Source organism: Caretta caretta, chromosome 3 (assembly GCF_965140235.1).
Source record: "Caretta caretta isolate rCarCar2 chromosome 3, rCarCar1.hap1, whole genome shotgun sequence".
In the NCBI taxonomy this organism is placed as follows: domain Eukaryota; kingdom Metazoa; phylum Chordata; order Testudines; family Cheloniidae; genus Caretta; species Caretta caretta.
Window position 1 is genome coordinate 37,171,289 of NC_134208.1, and position 22,234 is coordinate 37,193,522.

Consider the following 22,234-nt stretch of genomic DNA (forward strand, 5'->3'; position numbering starts at 1 on the left):
AGGACACCCTAAACAATTGGTCTCCCTCCTTGGTGTTTTGAACCATCAAGTACATGAAGAAGGTTATCATATCCGCCTTTAGTTATTTACTCAAGCTCTGTGTATTTAGCCCTTTTAATCTTTTCCTATAAACTATTCCCTCCAGTCCCTTAATTGTTTTTATTGCTTTTTCACTGAATTGTCTCCAATTTCTTGACACTACTGTGGGGCAGCTCCTTCTTCTCATGGACGTCAATAGCGAAACTGAAAGCACACATCCCTCAGTAAATAACAAGCAATAATCGTTCTAGTTTTGGATACAGATTGGTGAACCAGTTCAGATAAATACAAACCTTTCCTATACATTTTCTCATTGTTATAAGCAAAATCGTTCATTGAGATGCTGAAATATGTTTTCACATCAAGCTTCTGTCTGAATCTCGAATTCAGAGTGCCAGATGAGTGGAGAAGAGGTTACTATCATGGTATTTCTGGCCAGGAGCAGTAGTTCTGGAAATCTCATGACAGTCTTTCCTTGTGAAAGTCCCAGAGCAATAATGCATTCTGAAGAAGTTTGTGTAGTCAGATAGACCTTTACTGAACCTCTGAAGTATAACATGCTTATCCAAAATGAAGTTGCAATATGAAACTTTTGAGGATCTTTCATCCTTAATACATGCACTATTCTAGCCATGGTCTCACCAAAATAAATGTGAGTGGCTATCACCAAGCTCGTCTGTGATATGTCTTGTGCGTCTCTCATTTTCAGAAGACTGGTTTTAGAAACTGACTGTAGGAGCAGAGCAGTAGCTATGTGTGAAGCCAAAACTCCTTGGTGGCATGATAGATTTGGGGCTTCTGAAGTAATCTGTTGCCCTGAGCACAAGAAGGGCATGTAAGACTGGCTTTCACAGATTCTTGTTTTAAGGCACCTTTGGGGCTTCTCAATGAATGGCCCACCCTTTAGATTCATTTGTAACAATTTACAATTAATCTGAGCTGACAAGGGTTGGTGCATTCTATCTTTGCCTACTAGCTGGAAGGTTGTTGGGTCGCCCCCCCACCCCACCCCAGATGGTCCAGTACCCTGACCTGTACACATCATGTTTCACCAGGAAAATGATGGAGGTCTGACTAGGACCAGTGCCTACCAGGGAAGAAGTAATGCCCCACCACTCTACAGATATTGCTGAACCTTTGTCCCAAGCTTAGTTAATTGCCAACTCAGTTGTGGAGTAACAGGTCTAACAGGCCACCTGCACGTTTGCCTCGTTTGGGACTTTCCAAAAGAGCAAGCTTGTCATGGGAGCTGGAGAGTGAGGACGGTGCCCTGTGCTTGGGGAATTTATGCTGACATCAGACCGTCTGGACTATAACCTTCATTTTTTTCCAAACCTGATTTGTAGTGTATGAGCTCAGCTGTTACCTTATGATGGTATCTAAGTGTACTTTCCACTGTGTTGAGGGTGTACCATTTCTCCACATGGATAGGGCTCCCCAACCCAGTTCCTACTCTTAGCAGGCCTTCACAGGTTGCTGGCACATAGGGGGGTTCCCCCATGGCAAGTATGGTCCTTACTTTTTCTGCATTGGAGCTGCCTTTATGGGGTTCCCAGACCATGAGTTATGACCAATGTGCAGATTGCACTCAGAATGTCTCTGGGGGTACATTTATCTCCATGAGGTGCCAGATTCTCAAATACCTGTTCACTCACCTGTCTGACTGCCATCTGTAGTTTCATTTCAAATGATTGCTCCGTTAAATAGGTGGAACATTGGGCATGGTATCATGTTCCGGACATGGAAAAACATGTCCAAGAAAAAACTTAGGTTCACAACTAGGATACAACCATGATGTAGTCCACATCCACTGGGAAGGATTCAGGTGTATGTGTGGTACCAGCTCATGCCTCTCATCCATTACTTACACTGTGAGCACTGGGCTTTATTGGTCTGATCTGAACTCCTTTCTCAATGGGCATGGCATAGCACACTGACGCTGCAACTACTGATTGCGTCAGGAGGTGTAGCAACAGAGTTAAATTAAGGATTCCTAGGAATTTGGTGGCACCATTGTCCAGAACTCTTTGAACTGGCGAGGGTTCATCTTTGAGATGTTGCCATAGACATGCAAAAAGGGTCCTAGCAATATGAGGTGGTGGTGCCAGTTCATTTGCTAGTGGCATCTTGCGGCAGCTAAGGCTCACAAAAGCGTCAAAGGGTTAAATACCACAGGAGGCTGAGGGCACAGCTTCCCCCTTTTCCTAAAGATTTCACTAGAGCCAACCATGAAGGATAGATGAATGCTTGACTGGATCCAAAGATCTAGAACTCTTAGCATGAGACAGGAGAGGCAGCATGAGAGACAACCTATACTTTGATATCCATACATGGTAGGACCTAGGGGATGTCAAGATTTATGGACCAGTAGAAAGGACTAGGGCAAAATCCTCCTCAAGCAGGAAGTATATTGCAAGTGCTCCCTCTCCTTGGGCATCTGCTGCTTTTCTTTTCATTTGGTATTGATACATATAGCATCAGCCAAACTAGGGAAATTCTTGAAAAATGTTCCTTCCAATGGGTCAGTGGTAACAATATTTACTTTCATGAGTATCAGTCATCTTAAGTTTTGTTTGGGTTTTTAAAGAGAAAAGACAACTATTCCTTTTTAAATGCAAAGGAAATATACTTTGCCATGTAGGTTAAGCTTTGGGGGATTAATTTCAGACACAAGGGAAGGTACCACAAACTGTTTAATGTTTGCCTAACACACCACCTACTCTGTCTAGCAAACACTCAGTTTCTGGGCTGCTGAATGTACCTTCTACATCCTGAAATCTGTGTACAAGTGAGCAGACATTGGAAATGTGCAATGCTTTCTGTCCAGTACAAAAGGAGTTAAGGCAAAGTAAGGGCTGGGCAGGAAAGGAATCTAGACAGAACAGCTTTACACAGAGAGCAGTTAATATGTGCAACAAACTGCCAAGGACAGCAGAAAGAGCAACTAGTATAAATAATTTAAACCCAGACTAGGCAAATATTTGGAGGGCGGGTATATTGTGGAAGTATAGTTGCTAACTGGGAAGAGAAGGTGGACTCCTGAGCTTACTGGCCCCTTTTTGTTCTAAAATGTCCTACAGTCCATTACTTTGCAGTCTGCCACATCCCATATTTTTTAGTTTTGATCTGGAGTTTTTAAAGCTTGCATAAGAATTAACTGTACAACACTGTCTGGAATGTGGCTCTGTCGTGCAATTTGGCTTTACGATTCATTCATTTTCCCAGACTTTATTTCTCCAGAGTTGGTCTTGGGTTGGCGTTCTCAGCCCTGCAAAAAAAACCACACAGGGCTGAGTGGAAGGAATATAAATGCTCCGCTGGAGCCAGACTCGAGCTGGGGCAATTGCTGTCAATATCCTGAAGCTCAGACACATTGACAGGACGATGGGGGAGGTGTTCTGCCGTGCCGTAGGTCCCAGGAATACCTTATTTTGGGAGTAAATTTATATATAAAATACACAGAGAGAGAGAGAGATTCAGCAGCACGGTAGCTTCTTGGTTCAATGAGATACAGCTTCAGGTAACGATGATCAGCAGCTTTGCAGCATGGGTATGGAAAAATGTACTTTAAAAACACGGGAAGGAATAACTTAGCAAATGTAGTATTGTGCTGTTGTAGGTAAGGGAAGCAGAAGGACAATTGCAGTTGACGTGATTCATTTTTTTCCCCAGTCCATAATTTACGACAATGAATTTAAAATACAGCTCTTGTTAAAACACTCCTGCGATGGATGGGGGAGGCAGAAATCCTTGCAAACGCGCCAAAGGGCGCAAATTATCCTGTTCATCTAGCTATGAAACAACTCTGATTTTCATGTCTAGCTCCCGTGCCTTATTCTTCTCTCTCTCGTGATATGAACGCGTAGCCCTGTGAAACTAACAATCCCGTGTGCTTTGCAGAGGTCTGTGTCACAGCAGGGTCTATGATCATCTTAGGGTGTTATCTTTTGTTCCGGGGTGACCACCCACCCCTCGAGAGCTGTTCTCGCTCACACACGCTGTCGCCAGGCTCAGCCTTGCTCCCGTGGAGCCAGGAAAATTCTTCTTCTTCTTCTTTTTTTTTAGCAGACTGTAATAGCAGATTCCGCCTATTCTTTGCTCCACAGAACATCCGATGCGGTGTCCAATCGGCGGAAAAAGTTGCACAGACGTCATTGTGTGTGCGCGTGCGCGCGCGCGCAGCCGGCTGCGGCTGCTTGGCTGAGTGGAACCTCCATTAGAGCAGCTCTATTGATTTCTGGTTCACGCTGCAGCATCGCGGGTAGAGCGCAGGAAAGAGCGCGTCTCAGAAACAGGAATTAACTGAAGGCATTTCTGTCTTGTGTGTGTGTGTGTGTGTAAATATAATATGCACAGAGCTGAAGCTATAGCTTTGCCACCGCAGCGTTTGCCTAGGAGGAGTCTCACCCACACAATAGAGAAGGAACATGAAGAGCAAACTGAAGCCCTCACTTGCCTCATAAAACAGCTAAAGCTGGCCAACTTTAAAATATGAGGCGTGTATTCATATTCTTAAGGCTGGAAAAAATCTGATTGCCCCACAACAGTGTTTTTATAATCAGCTGAACGGTGACTTTTCAAATCTGCAGTTCAGTTGTTCTTTTTCTCAGTACGTCCAATTCGCTGCATTGGGGAGTTTTCCTAGAATTGTTGCTCAGGCGGGATTTTTCCTAAATACATTCATACAGGGTTGCAGACCGATGCTTTTTCATGTGCTGGTAGACATGCGTTGTGATGTAGGTACTATTGCAGGGGAAGGGATACAGAAATGATTTTTTTCTCCTAAAAGCTCCCTTTCAGGATATTAGGCTGTGCCTAGATGAGGCAGGGCTCCCCCTCCCCGAGATCTGTTTTCTAGCTAATAGCTGGAAATAATTTATAGCTGCATGTTAATAGGTTGTCTTGGGGTTTTCAGCATATTTGAGGAGAAATTCCCTGCGAAGACAGTGTGTCTTTTCACAATAACTGCATGTCAGTCTGGCAGACTATAACTGTGAGCAATATACAATTAAGGGGGGGGGGGAGGGGAAAGCCAGCACCATTATATGCTTGGGGGAGGGCGTTGGGAGAAGGGGGAAATGGTAATACCTTTAAAAATGAAAGGCAGTAAGCCATTATTAGCAAAAGCTATATTGAGCATGCTTGCCAGACAAGGCAGCTCAGCTCAGCTCTAGTTCCGCCCAGACATGTGCCTTGCCATTTTCATTTTAATCAGGCTGCTCAGGATGGCTGCTGATTCATTTTGCGGGGTGGCCCCGTGGGAGCCAAGGTGGAAGCCTGAGGCGAACTGCTAGAGTGCATCAATGCAGCACTCCACATCAGAGACAGGGTGGGGAGAAAGGCTCCAGCAGCAGCTCGACTTCGAAATACCAGCCTCGCTGTTCAAATATACCCATCCCCTGCAAAACCCCATCAACCCCCCCCCCCCCCCAATCATCCAATAAAACACAATTAACACAGGGGGAAAAAACTCTCCTGATTATTCCTTCCAATTGTGTCTCAGAATTTGCTCGAGCTGCCATTTCTTTTCACAATCCCTTATTTTGTTTTGTTTTTGTTTTAAATCAGCCACCAACGCGCTCCGTTTCTCTATTTACCTGGTAACGACTTGGGGGTGGGCTACCTGATTTAGCTGGAGACTTTGATTTGTGGGATTGACAACCTTATTATGCAGTGAGCTTATTATTGATATGATTCTGCTCTCGGTTGCCATGACCACCTTGTGAGAGACATTCAATTTTTTCTCTTCCATCATCATTATCTATGAGGCCATCTGTTGTGGAAAATGAATTCAGCCTCATTTGCATGACTGATAAGCAAATTTTTTTTATCTATTTAACAGAAGGTCATATGCCGGGGATTTGGAGCTGGTGGAAAAAAAGAAAGTGGGGGGGGGGGAGCATATCGAGAGGATGAGTGGGAGTGCGTGCATTAGAGGATGTATGTGGAAGTAAAACAGATCCCTCAGGCCTGCTAGCCTATCGTGCTGCATTTGTCATTCCTGCCAGGGCGACATTTTCCCCCCTAAGCTTCTGCACACTAAGGAGAGTGAGAGAGCTTTTCCCCTGCAGTCTTCTTGAAGCCCCCCTGATTTTTACTCAGTGTTGGTGGGTGTATTTAATTTTTTTTTTAATCCCTGGAACGTGGGGTATCTTTTCAGTGTTCAGTGAAGAAAAAAAGCAGCCTTTTCTGGGTCTCTGTGGTATGCTTCTTACTCCTCATCCTTTCAAAGTTGTCGTGAGCCAGGGCTGTTTCTGAACCATGCTGAAATGTCGTTATTGTGGTTAGTTTGTAATACTTAATGGTGTTAGGTGAGGGCTGTGTTTTATTCAGGGAGCTGATTCTAGGAGGGTGGGTATTGGCTTTTGCAGTTGTTCGATAGTTTGTACTGTCTATTGTTTGTTCTTTTCAAGTTCTTGCGGTGTTGCTGTGCAGATGAGATTGTACTGAACTGTAGCTTAGTTAGTAAGATGCGGAAGTCTGATTTCAGTGCACGAAAGTGTGTGGCTGCATTAAGCATGTTGTTTGTATAAACTTGATGCATGTGGTACAGTACTTTTGATACGAAGATCCTGAGACGACAACTTCTGATACCCATAAAATACTTGAGCATTACAGATATTCAAACACATTTAAATAAAAGATGCTAAACCTCTATGCTTTTTTACACAAAATATGACTTGAAGGCAGGGTGACAGGAAAATAATGGATTTATACTTGTTAAGGTAATATTCACAGAAAAGTTGCATTTTAAAGATAACTTTCTTAAATATTTCAAATTACAATAGTTTGACATGGTATATTATTCCTAACATAAAACTAGCTTTGCAGATAATGTTGATTTGTTTAATATTCCGTGCTAAAATCTTCATCCTCCCATACTTCAGTTTAAAGATAGTTCTGATAAGTACAGCTTGAAGAAAATACTGTGTAATGTAGAGTTACAGTCTATGTAAACTTGGTGAAAAGGATAAATATAACAAACACTGAAAAGTAGCTGAAGATTGTAGAAAGGAATCAGAAGTAATTAAAACTTACCCGTTAAGCAGATTCTCCTCCTGTACTTGTATTGGTGACTGGATAAGATTAAACTCAGAGAACAAAAGCAAGTAATTTTTTCCTCTATAATGAGCACTGTACACAACCTCAGGTAGACAAACTACAAACCAAAGTTTTCTTGTTTTTGTTTTGAACGTTCATTTCCACAGAAGTAATATAAGTGTTTGTAAGCTTAGGTTTTGGAGGGGGTGGTGGGATTATTACAAATGCTTCACACGGCTGACAATACTGTTGCTTTAAAAGGCAGAAAGTGAATTATGCAGCATCCCCTTTTTTGCTAATAAACATAATTGCATTTCAGTTATTTGCCATTTGCAAAGAAGCTTATTTCTAAATTTAATACTGCATAGTAACTCTCTGTAACACTGGGTGCTGAATTTCAGATTAAAAGAAGTTTCACTCGTATTCAGGTCAGTTACAATATGGCAGGTCTCTGACTTGGCCACAGAAAGGAAGTTCCACTAAATTACTTAATTAAAATTATTCTTATTTTTGGTTATAAGAACCAGTTTCCAATAGACCCAGTAGTAGATTATCATCCTGATAACATGTGACTGCTAATATTTTAAAAGGTGCTGTTCCCCTCCCCAACAATGTATTCTTGTACCATAGACTCTTAAAGGGAATGACATTTATTTTTTATCTGCCTTATTTATCATGCGTATTCTATTTGGTGGCGGACGTTGGATTACAAAACTAATTTCACACTCATGAAGTTGAACACAATGTAGCTCTGACAGTTTGGGTGGATTGTTTGAAATGATACTAATTCCCTCAGTGGACTTCCACTGAAAGTAACAGAAAAGTAGCCCGATACTGTGTATTAGCAGGCTGTCTTGTAGCATGAACAGGTTGAGGTCTTTTTATTTATTTTTTCCTCTTGAATCGTTAGGATCTTCCAAAGAGAAATGGGTAAACTGCTGAAAAAGCCTAAGAGACAGCACAGTTGGGTCTCTCTCCCTGACCCCCAAAAGTTAATTATCAAGCTTGGTTGGATTCCTTCTTGCCACCCTGACATTTGACTACTGCTAATTCACTGATTAATCTCATTAATGTGATTATAGTAGGATTTGGAGTTGGCTGCTATTGTTCTGCAGAAAGAGCTATTCAGCCCGAGCACTTGCCACCTCATTCAGTTTTGCTGGGATTTTTCAAAGGCTGGTTGAGTGAGCTATTGTGAAAGAGATTTCTCTGCCTTTCCCTTTCAGCACCAGGAGCTGTCCGCTGCTGATAGCAATTACATTCAGCACTGACTGATTTCGTACTAGTTAACTGGCAATGTGAAAATGACTTACTTTCATCACCTTAATGATTCTGCTCATTGAGATAAAAGCAAGAGACGCCTTTATGCTTTATAATTAGACAATATGAAGATGGCTGGGGTAAAAATATAAAATCTGTGCTCTTTAATGCTTCTTTCTTTAATTTTAAAAAGCTGTCCTTGTATACATTTTGTTTAGTCTGTGAAATCAACATAATACTGTAGTTTAAATAGTACTTCCTTGCATCCGTGCAATTTTACTATCAAGATATAACGGCATTACAGGTGTTATTATATTCAATGATGCCTCTTCAAAGTATTCCACAATGAGTTAATATCACTAGTTTTCCTCCTTTTTACACGAATAAACATATATAGTATCAAGGTTAATTCTTCAACATTATGACTGCCCTCACTGGCACCAGCATAGATGGAAGGTTCCCTGCATTGCAACCCCAGTTTTCAGGAGTTTGACATTGCTAAGCGTTGTTTGACTGAAACTTGGTTTAAAAGTCTCCCGTTGGTGAATACATAATATAAACGATTTAGCCTGTTTTCGGTTGCAATAAAAATTATACAATAGTTTTCTGGTTTGAGATTTCTAAATCAGACTAGGCATGATTTAAAAAAAAAACAAGACATTTTGCACAGTATTAGTGCAGGATCTGCTGCTATGCTGTTTGGTATGTGATTTTTATTATGTAAAAGTTATATTGCTATCATTTAATAACTGGCTACTGCGCATGTGCAGTAACTTCTTTTGTCACATTTTTCTTTCTTTCCTATTCTTTATGAACATGGCCCTATATTCAAAATTGAAGCCATCCATTAAACTATGTTGTGGCAAGGATTGGTCATGACTTCAAAGGAACTATTGCAAACCATTAAAATAAAAATTCTTTCACGTTAAAAGTGCCTGGCTGAAGAGCAATCTACTAAATAATGCACGTAAAGATATTCAAGTACCTAGTGAGACAATAGATCCCAACGATTCCGCTGCAGCCACTAGAGTCCATTGGATGACTAATGCCTCTTTTCAAAATTCTCCAAGTACGTCGTCACAGAACCTACTGTAACCTTTTGTGGGGTTACTGTAAATCCGACAGTTGTTAACAGTGTACGTCAATGAAAACCCCTTCTGAAGAAATAATAAATCTTTTCCTGTCACCTGCCTCCTCTCCTGCCCCCCCTCCAGAAGTACTTTTACCCGCAATTGTTTTAGAAGGCTACACCTTTAATAAAGGACATAGGCAGGGTTGTATAGGAACAGGTTCTTACGGTGACAGTCTAATAAAGGCTGCTTGTATTTTTCCCCCTAATAAATACAGGACTCTAATTCCAGCCTGACAGTAGTAAGTTTGTCTTGTGCATGAGTTATGCTTCTGGTAGTTTGCAAGAAACTACCACCGGTGAGAAAGTAAATGACGTGGTAGGTTTTCCAGTAAAGGTCAGCTGAAATTAGTTCACTTCAGGTAGTCTTCAGAAAGAACAGAGCGCTCTTTCATTAACGCTGCTTAAGCATCCTTCCCTCCCCCCGCCACTGAAGAGGCACGGGCTGTGTGGGGGGGAGGGGAGAGGGGGAGGCATCCCAGACCATTAACACCATACCCTCACGTTTTAAGGAGGATAATTAGCCCAATGAATCACCAGTCTCCCAGGTTATCGTCCACACTAGTCTTTATATATGTGTGGGTGTGTGTGCAAATGCTTCTAATTTATGCAGCTAACTCTGGGCTCCATCCTGCTCTAGGGGGGTGGTTTTGATACTGGCGCCCACGGCAGCAGGACTGGGCCCTTTCTTTGCGCCAGCTCTAAATCTGAACAAGAATGTGAGATTTTTGCCAGGTGCAAACGGTTTTCCAGCCATTGCAAAGTTTGTAAACACCTGTCAGGAGGTATGTACCTCAGCCTTATGTTAATACCATGCCTCCGAACAGGTGGGCAAGGTAAGGTGGCATGTCAACTTGTGGCATATGAAAGAGGACAGGGTTTTTTTGTTTTTTTTTTGTTTGGTTGGGTTTGTTGTCGTCGTCCCCCGCCAGGAAGAGGAAGTTACTGTAAAATGCTGAACCCCCAAAGTGACCTCAAACAATAGAAGCACATACAGGCTGTTTTTGGCGACTCCCCTTTGGCAGCTGGTTTTACATGGTGATTGTTATGTTTAAGAGGGGCTTAGTTCGGTAAAAAACAACCCAAACCACCCTCCTGCTGCATACGGCGGCAGACCTGGGAGCTAGGCACTCGCTTTCCGCCATAGAGGTCAGGAGAGGCGTTTCTCCTTGAGACGCTGTCTCTGCTGTCTCCTTACTTCGTGGAACCGCTTCCACCGTCTCGGCGTCTGCCCCGGCGTGTCACACCTGCCTTGCTCGAGCTTTCCGAATGTTTTCCCGATGGGGGCTCCCGGAGTGTTCCCCGTCCTAGACGCCGGCGTCACGAGGAGTCCTGGGAGCGTAGGTAGATGTAATCAGAGATGACAGAGAAGAATTACAGAAAGTACAGGTGTGTGTGTGTGTGTTGGGGAGAGGAGACACACGCAAATCCTTTCTGCTTCATGGGGAAACACTGCATTTCCCACCCTCCCAATTAATGCAACCGAGGATGTTGCTTTTGCGAGCACGTCCCTCTGCCTGCTTGCGGTGTGCTTTTCACCCCTTTTGACAAGGGAGAGGGGGTTTTAGAAAAGTTTGTCATCGCTGTGGCTGCGATGGCTCAAGACTGCTAAGGGCTACTACACACAGATAGGCTTCCCGACACCCCCGCTCAGACTGCAGCGTGATTTCTGGCAATGCTAGATGGGAAGGGAATTGTAACCTCTGTAGCAACCAACATGTCTGGTCTCAACACGTCAGCCAACAGATTCAGGCTTTAGAGGGATTACCTCTGGGGGGGGGGGGGGAATGGTGTTTCTTGCAATTTACCCCTTTGGTGTTCAGTCTCTACTGCTGAAACAGTGGGCAGCATGGTCCCCCTCTGCAAGCCTGCAGTGGTTTATCAGCGGGGTGCTGCTTGCAGAGGAGAGAGCATCACTGAAGGCGGCAAACTAACAGGGTGGGGGAATCAGGGGGATGGCAATGAGTGCCATGGCAATGAAGAGGACAACCAAATCAACCCGCGTCCGTGTGCGCCTGTTCATACGAAAAATAGCTGCTTGGCACAAATTGATTTTGAAGGAGGGCTTTTGCCTGGTAGCTGCTGACAATTTTACTGAGAGGTGCTCTACTTCTCTCTCTATTGTATGGAGGGCAGGGTGCAGCAGGGAAGCCTAGGCTCCCAGCTGCTAGACTTGCATCCAAGCCCCTTCGAGTGGGTTCCAGCTTCCTTACCGTCGTTTTGTTAATAAATACATTTGGCTTGAATTTGTGGAAAGAGCGCTGCAGTTGTAGCTAGGTCACGAATTTTCAGCCTGGTACGAAAATGGCATGTTTAGGGGACAGATTTAAAGCGAGCCTTTACCCTCCCGATAACCTCATTCAGGAGCCCTGCCCCATCTTTCGAGCGTTAGACAGAAAGAAGTATTATTAAATCAGATTCTCTGTAGTGAAGCTTATGACGGTGTTTGGGGAGGGGAAGATGGTTGAAAAAGGCTTTGTCGGGACAGTGAGTGTTCTAAAGGGGGTGGGGGAGTGTACTAATTTGAGTGTCCCTTTGAGTGAAAAAAGACCCTCTCCTTGATCATACAGCTCGTTTACTAGTCTGAGGCAGCCAGAGCTACAACGTCAACCTGATTTTGCTAACAACATTTTTTGTGAAAGCCACATGCAAATTTAGTCTTTTGTATATGAGATCTTGTTTACATTCGGTCTGTTTGTCCAATGAAAGTTTCCTTGCCCAAATTTACATCAGTGGTAGAAGCTTGGTAATCTTTCCAGCTGGAAATAGTTTATTTCCTTTGTTTTAAAAGAGAGAATATGGTGCTAGCTGGTAAAATAAATGAGGCTATACAGAAATTTGAGTTAACTCTATACACACTGGAAGGTTGTTTTAGTGGCAAGCAAATAACTTATATTTATTTTTAATCATTTTAAAAACAATAAACATTTAAAAGTGTACAGGTTTGCTGAATTTTCGAAGATTTCTTTTACCCAAGCTTCATTTTACCATAGGAGCTAGAGGAGGTATTTTTAGATGTATCACCTACTCCGTATCTGTTAACAGTCTGACTGGTATTTATGGTTCCCATCTATTACATTAAATACAGCACTGCACATGATACACACTCTGCTCCAGAGATTTAGGGGCCTGTGGGTACAATGCAGGAAGCATTCTAGTAGACAGCCCCAATCTTGTCTGACTATTGCAAGCCTAATAAACAGGAGAATTAAAAAAAATATTGATTTTTTTTAAGCCAAAACTATAGCTGAAAAAATATCTTGCTTAGCGGTGCAGTCCTCCTCCCCCACCCGCCAACGTTAGGATTTGGGGAAATGGATATGTTTTGTATTGCTTAAAGGATGCAGACTGAGAGAGGGTAAGTCAGCAATATGCCACTGATGTTCTGCTGCAGTAATATGGTCTCTAAGGGAACTGGTGCTTGATGCATACTACACAGCCTAGGCTTGCTGTAGCCCATCGCCTGTCTGTCTGCTGCTTTTAAATGGAGGTTACAGCTGATCCATCAGCCACAGTGCTGCACGCATGCCCATCTTTTTTGCATCGTTTAGTGGTGTCAATTTATTAATTTCTGTCTTCTACTTCAGGCCCGTTGGTTTCCTGTCTAAAAGCATTATTACTTTTGTCCATGTGGCAAAATAATTAGCATACAGATGAGAAGTGATCCTGTCTCTGAGCCTCGGTAGCAAGAGAAGATGTGAAGTGAAAAGTTGATTGGATGAATGGAGAACAAATGGTGGGCGTTCAAAAGCATTAGAAGAGTTTTGTTGTCGTAGAGCAGGTTTGTCAATTTTCTGGGTGAATCTCTTAAGATGGAAGCCAGGGTGGCTGGTGCTGAAATGATTGCCTGACAGACTCTGGCCTAGTTTAAGGTGCAGAATTGGACTGCAATGCACAGATAATTCATTTGGACTACTTTGTTTTGCAATTCTTCAGCTTTCCCTTTGATATTCCCTCAAGGTAAATATGCCCTTTTCTCACTGTTATTGTTCTCAGATCACTTTGCTCTTGTTCAGAAAGTGAAGGAAAGTTCAACTCTCTGGACAGTAACAATAGAATAGCCAGTTTGCTGTACCTTTTTGCTAAACTGCTGAACATATTTTCATACTCGGAGATCTGGAGATTATCTCAACTGTTCAGGGCAAGAACATGCTCTCTCTGAAGTCAGTGGGGAGTTTTGCCATTTATTTCAATGGGAGCAGGATCTAGCCCTTTGTAATTGTTTTCTGAAATTTGCATTTGCAAATTTCCATTATTAAATATATTTAATATTTGCTAGAACAATGTCCATTCATTCATTAACATTAGTAAATGCTATTTCAATTAAAGCCTAGAAGTAATTAATTCTAACTGGTATGTATTTTCCTGTTTGGAATAAGATTGTAGTTTATTTACCAGCCAACTCACTAATTATTCTAAAAACCCAAACTTAAGTTATAGATCTGCATATTGTTAGTGGGAGGGAAAAAACGTGATTTCTGTGTTGCTGAGAGAGGCTCTTTATTGAAGAGCAGGCTGAAAAAACCAAGAAAATAAATAAAAACAGCCTTTTAATTACTCAAAATTCTGCCAGAAAATACTGAACATGAATAAAATCCTAGTTTTCTAATAGACCATCCATTGATATATATTTCTTACATAATTATAATGTATATACTACAACATGGAATATTTTAATATTTGGCTGAATTTGCTTCCCTCTCTGTATAGTCATTTAGGAATAGTTTTATCCTGATTTAATGGTTCTTAATCTCCTTAAAAATGGAGATTTTCATTTTAACTGACCTAGTTTTTTAACTGCTGTTAATGTTAGATAGAAATTACTATCCTTGAATTGTCTTTACATAGCTTTCTGACTATTGCAGATCAGTTAAAGAATGATTGGCTTTCATTTTAGAGGCTTGTATTTTTAGGAGTCATCTTTAACTATTTTGCTTTGGAGAACAACAGTGAATATTTTCAAAGGGAATATAGCTTTTTATCTTTTTGGCATTTCATACTTGTGTAGTAGTTTATTTTCATAAAATACCAAACAAGTAGAAGAAGTCTTCACCATGCCAAAAGCTCCAAACAAAAAATGTTGGAATAAACTATTCTCTTAACAAGCAGTTTTTAGTTGCTTTTGATCATTTCATAGTGTTTGTTCAAGTTTTGAATGTTTAGCTTAAACTTGGTTGTTAGGGTGAAGACATGTAGTCTGATTATATAAGAGTGCATATATAGTTGTATGTATTTTAAACAAATAAGCTTACATTGAATTGCAGAATAAAATTCTAAACATTAGGAAAACAAAGTAAGGTAAAACTACATACAATGAAATGGAATCTAACTGGAAAAAAGTCATTTGTCTCTATTGCTGTTTTTTTTTTTCATTATATTCATTTATCGACTGAAACAAAGAAAAGAAATAACAGTTATAACTGGCAGATTCAAAATTCAATACATTTTAAGCTAATATAAAAGTGAATTGATGTTATGTTTAATTTACACCTTAAACTTTCTGGAGGATGAAATATTAAATTATTTGCATTTCAATCTAGCAGCATGAACTGGCAACACAAGGAGAATAGTTTGGTTTAGTATTTTCATCTGCAGTGGTTTCTTTGTCTTAGACTGTACTACTCAGGTGTGTTTCTTCATTTTTAAAGGGGACCAAATTGTATCACAATAGTTTTCAGTCATAGGAGGACTTCTTCTACTCTACATTACTGCATCTTTTATGAATTGTAGAATCAAGCTACTGTATGGATACAAAGACAAATAAGAAAGAGAGAGAGACTTAAAATATATTTATTAGTTTATTATTTCTCTGGATTTATAGGCAACTAGTTTTGTTTTTTTTTCCCCCCCTTTACTTTTGGTTTCATTTCATTTTAATGGTGAAGAGCTAAGTATATAAAAAGGAATTGTTTTAATCAAATGCAAATATTATTAGCAAAAATATCTAAAATATTGATTCAGGTGTTGAAACTTTGCTACATGAATGGTGGAAAAGTATTCTTCTGAATACCGTTTTGTTTCTGTGTACCAATCTTGCTATACACTAAGGCAGTGAAAATACAGAATTGTTATAGTCCCATCAGCATTTCCATGAGTAATCTGCATGTACGTTATTTTTTAAAATACATAATATAAGCACATTTTAAAAATGAAAGGTTCTGACATAGGAAACCATTTCCTGATGAACTCTGAGTACTGTAGTTGTCTCACTGGTGTCAGAATAGCTTTTCAAAAATTTTGTACCACTGAACATTATTGTGGAAATGTTGCATGTAATTTTAATTGATCTGAACTAGGTTAATGTTTGCATCACATAGGTTAACTCTGAATGCAATTGTGAAGTTCTTGATAGTATAATGCAAGAAAACTTCATGGCTATAAATTACTTGCTGACTCCTCCGCCCCTTCCTTGCCCCCTCTTTCTCCCCCCCCCCCATGTGATGAGAAGGCCTAACGATACCTAATAAAGATGGTTTAAACACCATAGAAGTGCACCCAGATTTTCATGCAGTGAATCAGCATTCAGCCCATGTGTTGCACTATTCTCTAAATAAAGCATGCCTTAGATCAATAAGTCATGAGGAAAGCAAATATATTTAGTATGCTGAGAAAGATTTTTCCCTATAGAATTTCTACAACATCTTGCTTTGATGAGAACCATCATGACCATCTTACTCGGAGTGAGAGCAGCAAATTTTAATGATAAAGAACTTAAGGGGGGGGGACCTTAGATGGGCTCAAACAGTGGGGCATGAGAGCAGTAAGCATAGTTATAAGTTTGGGTTTTAAGTCTGATCAGATCTCAGATCCAATTTGTTGTAGAGATACGTTTACACTGAAGCTGAAAACACAGAGCACAGTCATCATGTAACACTCCTAGCCAACCTGGTTGTGGAAGTAATCAAGGCTGCAGGGCACCCCATAGAGAACCATCAAATCAAGTCTGCTATGGAGCTATCTGGTAGACTGAATATTCAGAAATCAATGTTGCATCTGCCAGTAGACCCTTTGGTTCACTGAAACTCCCACCTACCTAATGCATCTGGGCAATTGGTTTCTGAAACCAGTTTCCTTCAGGATAAATTTAATACATCTTGAGGGTGAGGCATAAGGAAATTGATTATGAGTTTGCCTGGTGCAGAGATATAAACATCTGTAAGATCATAGATTTTCAACCAACCTTGTGTTGGGGGGCTATTATTTTGTGAATAATTTGAAGCCTACGTTTCTCATACTTCATGCCAGCATGGCATTTTTTAATTAGGAAGTTGATTAAAAAGGGCATGGTATACTATGGATGAATGTCCATCTGGCAACACTCCAGCTGTTTTTGGAGTCTGGGTCTGTGGAACGTGTTGCTCATCACCAGTTGCAGCGGTGGGGAGAATCAGGGTAAGGCTGTGGATTTTTAAAAAATTACTTGCTTGGTAGGGTCTGAGAAGGCTGTTCTTTTGTTCTCACTCAAATTAAATCAAAAGAAAGACACACACTGACTTCAATGAATTTTGGATCCAGCCCTGATATATACAATAAGAGTTTGAGCCAAATACATCTATGTTGTATTACACCAGTGATGAATTTAGCCCTTTACATTTAAGACCTGACAATATACTATAGCCTCCTGTGTGTTGTGGCTAATTAGGTTTTTTAAGGGAAGAATGTAGGGGCAAATACTATAGATTCAGTAATGCAGATGATCCTTCAGACTGAGCAATGAAAGGCCTATGTTTTCACTGGTCTCTGCTACAGGAATAGTTATACAAATCATCACACATTTCACAAAGACTGGGAGAATGGGGATATTTACTTGAAAGAGGGCCAGTTTTTATATAATCTGTGAATGGCTTGCTTTATTTTTCCAAGGGAAATTCCCTCTTCTCCCATTCTCTCTCATCAGGACAGAAGTATATTACCAAGGGAATAAAATTTTATGCCTAATGTTAGTGTTCCTCTGCCTAATGTGGCATGAATAAGTGCTATGTTACAGCATTTAACCCTGTCCATCTTTGTCACTTCATGAACATTTGCTCAGTCCAAAAACAAAACCCCCACAATGAAATAAGAAAAGACATCTCTGATTTGTTGTTTGGATAAACTATGGAGAGTGATCTCTCTTTCACTTACAGCAAATGCTCTGGGATTCCTTTGTGCTGCAGCAGAGACTCACGCTTCAGGATCAGGGAATACCTTTTAAAGGGTTTCCCCTGCCCTCTTGTGCTGCTGACTGCCATTGGCTCATCCCTTTAATTCTTATCTCCTTCCCCAGAATGATTAGCTAAATCAAATGTCTTAATTTTCTAAATTTAAGAGTAGCTTATGCCAGTCCAGCTGCTAAATAAGGAGTCTCAGAAGATAGTTTCAGGGATGCTGAATTATTCCTCCATTGTCTCAAGGAGTAAGAGGCCCAAGTTTGGATGTGAAGCTGTACGTGCTGCAAGGCTGTGCACAACATTGATACCAGGGAATAAGTACAGCTATAGAGAGCCATCATGATATGAAACTTCTTTGGGGAGAACTTGTGTAGATTTCACAAGGAATGTAATTAAGTAAAATACCTTAAAATATTTTAGAAACCATATTGATGAGCACAGGCAAGGTATGTTGTATGAGTATTTTTAGAACTTTTGACATGTTTGTGGAAGGTATTAGATATTATGATATCCAGTGTAATATTTTTGGTGTGCCTTGGTTATACAGCATATACTGATCTCTTGGCTATGTGTGTGTAGACAGAAAGGCCTGGCTCACCGCTAGTCATCTATGACCTCTGTGTGTGACATCTGAAGCATTGGCACCATGTAGTCTAGTAGGCCAGTAAAGTCTGTTTGGGCTGTCCATTTGAAAGTAAAAAAATATAAAAAAGACAAATGCAGAAGCTTCCATGTATATCAGAGCATTTAGATTATTATATTACCATAGAGCCAAATCCAACCCAATTTACTTTGAAATCTGGAATTATCAAATCTAAAGATTAAAACCCCCGAGAAAGGAACTTTGATGCAATTGTAGCTCTATATTGTGTCTAACCCTGCCAGTGACTAAAACTGACCTAGTGTTTCAATTAGTACTTAAACATACATTTAATGGTTACTTGCCTTTTTGAATATCAAAAAGATCAGTAGTAACTGATCCAAGAGGAGTTTGCCAGACATGAACCTTAGAATAAGGAGACATTTCGATATACATAGCCATATTAACAGAATTAAGGTCCCAATCCAGCTCCTATCAAAATCAATACGAGTTTTGTCATTGACCTTATTGGAAGCAAAAGCACAATCCTCCACTGTTGAAACATATTACATTAAAAATGTGTTCAATAGAATTCAGTTTCTGAAACATGATTACTTTACCTGTGGTTTATCAATTGCGTTGTTAAGAATCAGGTGCCTTCGCTGGTTTTTGACAAAAATCAGTTTGTCCAAAAATATGACTACTCACATTGAATTTGAAGTTTCATTACTGAATACAGTTTTTCTGATAAATCATTATCATGGTTTTAGTAAGTTAAAAAACAATCTTTCCCCATGAGATCTCAACACCCATAATGCTAGCCAAGAATTGTTCTCCTGTCCTCTCCAGAGGCATGGTATCGCACCTGTTTACAAATAGACTGAACCACTAATGATCAAAACAGTGGTCTATTGAAAGGGTTAGTGAACTTGTATCAATAAATCAGCTTTTAATATCAGCAAGTAACTTTTTGTCCTTATTAAACATTTAATAAGTGATAGCTGTTGAAGGCTTCATGATAATTTCCTGATCATGGTTAGGACCTTATCTTGCTAGCTAATTAATCAGTACTACCAATCTCTCTCTCCCAGGGCTTCATAGTGTTCTTAAACTGTGTACAGACACTCCATTGACATAATTAGAGCTTCAGTATGCAAATCAAGAGTGTTGGACTGCTCTAAGTAAATAAACAGTCATATGGTATATTCTGCATGGGCATCATCAGACATATGTATGTAGCAATGCATACCTCATGGCAGATTTGAGAGGTGATCCCACAGTTATGTCACAGAATGCATATATGACATAATAATATTAATAACCACAGATATCTGCTGGATCTGTGGAGAGAATTCTTACTGTTTCAGAGAATTAGATGGCCGTTTATAGATGGTAAAAAAGACTATCTTTATAACAAACTAAGGCCCTGATTCTGAAAACATTTATGCATGTGAGTAGACGCATTGAATTTAATAGGACTACTGACTTATAGTTAAGCATGTCTGTAAGTGTTTGCAGGATTGGAGCATAAGTGCTTAAGCCAGAGACATTGCTACACCTCCTACCACCTCCAAGTCACTAGTGGGTTCCACAAAAATGAATTTCAGAGTCTGGTTTTGAAGTTTTTCTGTTGTAATATTGCAACTTTCATGTCTGTAATCACGTGACCAGAGAGATCGAAGTGTTCTCCGACTGGTTTATGAATGTTATAATTCTTGACATCTGATTTGTGTCCATTTATTCTTTTACGTAGAGACTGTCCAGTTTGACCAATGTACATGGCAGAGGGGCATTGCTGGCACATAATGGCATATATCACATTGGTGGATGTGCAGGTGAACGAGCCTCTGATAGTGTGGCTGATGTTATTAGGCCTTGTGATGGTGTCCCCTGAATAGATATGTGGGCACAGTTGGCAACAGGCTTTGTTGAAGAAAACTTCAAAACCAGACTCCAGCGAGAGACTGTTGAATTGGAATTCATTTGCAAATTGGATACAATTAACTTAGGCTTGAATAGAGACGGGGAGTGGCTAAGTCATTATGCAAGGTAACCTATTTCCCCTTGTTTTTTCCTACCCTCCTCCCCCCCCCCCCCCGTTCTTGTTTAAACCCTGGATTTGTGCTGGAAATGGCCCACCTTGATTATCATACACATTGTAAGGAGAGTGATCACTTTAGATAAGCTATTACCAGCAGGAGAGTGGGGTGGGAGGAGAGAAAACCTTTTGTAGTGGTAAACACCCATTTTTTCATGGTTTGTATGTATAAAAGCATCTTCTGTATTTTCCACAGTATGCATCCGATGAAGTGAGCTGTAGCTCACGAAAGCTTATGCTCAAATAAATTGGTTAGTCTCTAAGGTGCCACGAGTACTCCTTTTCTTTTTAGTTTTCTTTGAATCTGAAGTCCTGAGTCTCCCTTACAAGGTACGTTGTGTAGGCATCTGCATAGTGGAAAGTGGGTGTGGAATTTATACTAAACCAGAAGTGCAGCACTTTACACCCACTTTGCCCTCCGTGTAACTGGACTAGGTGGAGGGCAACTGAATATCTGCTTCTTAGTGCCTCTTTTTCTTTTCGTTACAGACTAGTAGCTGTCTGGGGCATACACTTTTGCTGAAGTCTAGATCACAAGCACTAGATAAAAACATAAGTAATATGCTTTGTACTTCTTTTTTATCTGAAGATTTCAAAGTGCTGCATGAATACGTATTCATTAACTAAGACTCACCGTATACCTTTGGGGTAGTTTATATCGTTTTCACCCTTTTCCACATGGGTGAACTACGGCACAGCAAGGTTAAGGGACTTGCTCGAGATAAGTAAGCCAATCGCAGCTGACATAGAACCTAACTCACCTTTCCCTATGCTCAGATAAATTGGTTAGTTTCTAAGGTGCCACTAGTACTCCTTTTCTTTTTCCCTATTCTGTTTTCTTGGTAGCTTTTTTACTTTGAGGTAATTTGATTATTAAAGCACATTCTGATAGAAGGAAATGGAACATTCCTACCTAATATGCCTTAATAACATGACAACCAAACATTTACTCTGGTGTAAGGATTTGAGACTATTACAAATGCTGATGGAATCAATAGTATAGTTGCCTAGATAACACACGTAATGCAATATTTTGGGTAGGGTAGTTCATTCAGCTAATTCGTCAATCAATGATGCACGCTTTGGGGCAGAAACTGTTTTTTGTATGTGTTTATACAGTACCTAGAATTAGGTACTGGTTAGGGTGTTATTCTAATGAAACCAACACAAAGACCTAAGCCTACAACCCCACATTTATTTATTTATTTATTTATTTATTTATTTATTTATTTATTTTGGATGATCAGCTACCAAAGATCAATTTCAGAAAAAGAGAATAAACAGGAAAATGCATATTTCTTATTTACCATGTGATAGCAGTATAGTACTTTGGCATTGATATGAGAGTAGCTTTGGAGATTGCCGTGAAATGAAATCAATGCCCAATGACCACAGAGATCCACTAGGGCTTTCTAGTACAGAGGCAGTATCACTTTTTCATTAAACTCACCTAATGGACACAGACTCAAAATCCCACTCATCTACTCTGTTGTTAAGCTTCCTCAAAACAGTCCTGCACCCCAAACAAACACATCTATATTTTTGTGGCAAAATACATTCAAGAAACCATTATCAGAAGATACTAGTCCATTATCGTGTCACTGACGCCTGGTCTACACCTAAAGCTTAGGTTGATCTAAATATGGTACTCGGGATGTGAAAAACTCACACCGCAGAGACATAGTTAAGCCCATTTACGACTTCTTCCATTGACCTAGCTACCCCCTCTTGAGGGGGTGGATTTATTACAAGGATGGAAAACCCCTTCTGTCACTGTAGTAAGTGTTCACTACAGCGGTGTAACTGCAGTGCTGCCGCTGTTGTAGTGTAGACATAACCTGAGAGTTCTCATGGCCAGCAGTATAATTAATTGTAGGGGAATTAAGAGAAACGAATTAGTCACTATTTCTTCTTTTGTTTTTGTGCAGCAATAAGGA

At 40.3% G+C, this 22,234-nt stretch overlaps 1 protein-coding gene across 21 annotated transcripts in view; it reads left to right on the plus strand.

The window, feature by feature from the left end:
- Positions 1-5,976: 5,976 nt before the first annotated feature.
- Positions 5,977-22,234, plus strand: part of MYT1L (myelin transcription factor 1 like) — a 384,710-nt gene continuing 368,452 nt past the window's right edge. For 9 of the 21 annotated variants that reach the window (XM_048845392.2, XM_048845389.2, XM_048845399.2 and 6 more), the window contains exon 1: positions 5,978-6,146. The gene's annotated coding sequence lies outside the window, so the exon portion shown is untranslated. Of the gene's footprint in view, positions 6,147-6,218; positions 6,242-10,638; positions 10,859-12,627; positions 12,828-13,265; positions 13,430-22,234 lie in introns of those variants that run through there. The other 12 variants (XM_075126431.1, XM_048845403.2, XM_048845405.2 and 9 more) reach the window with 8 other exon arrangements.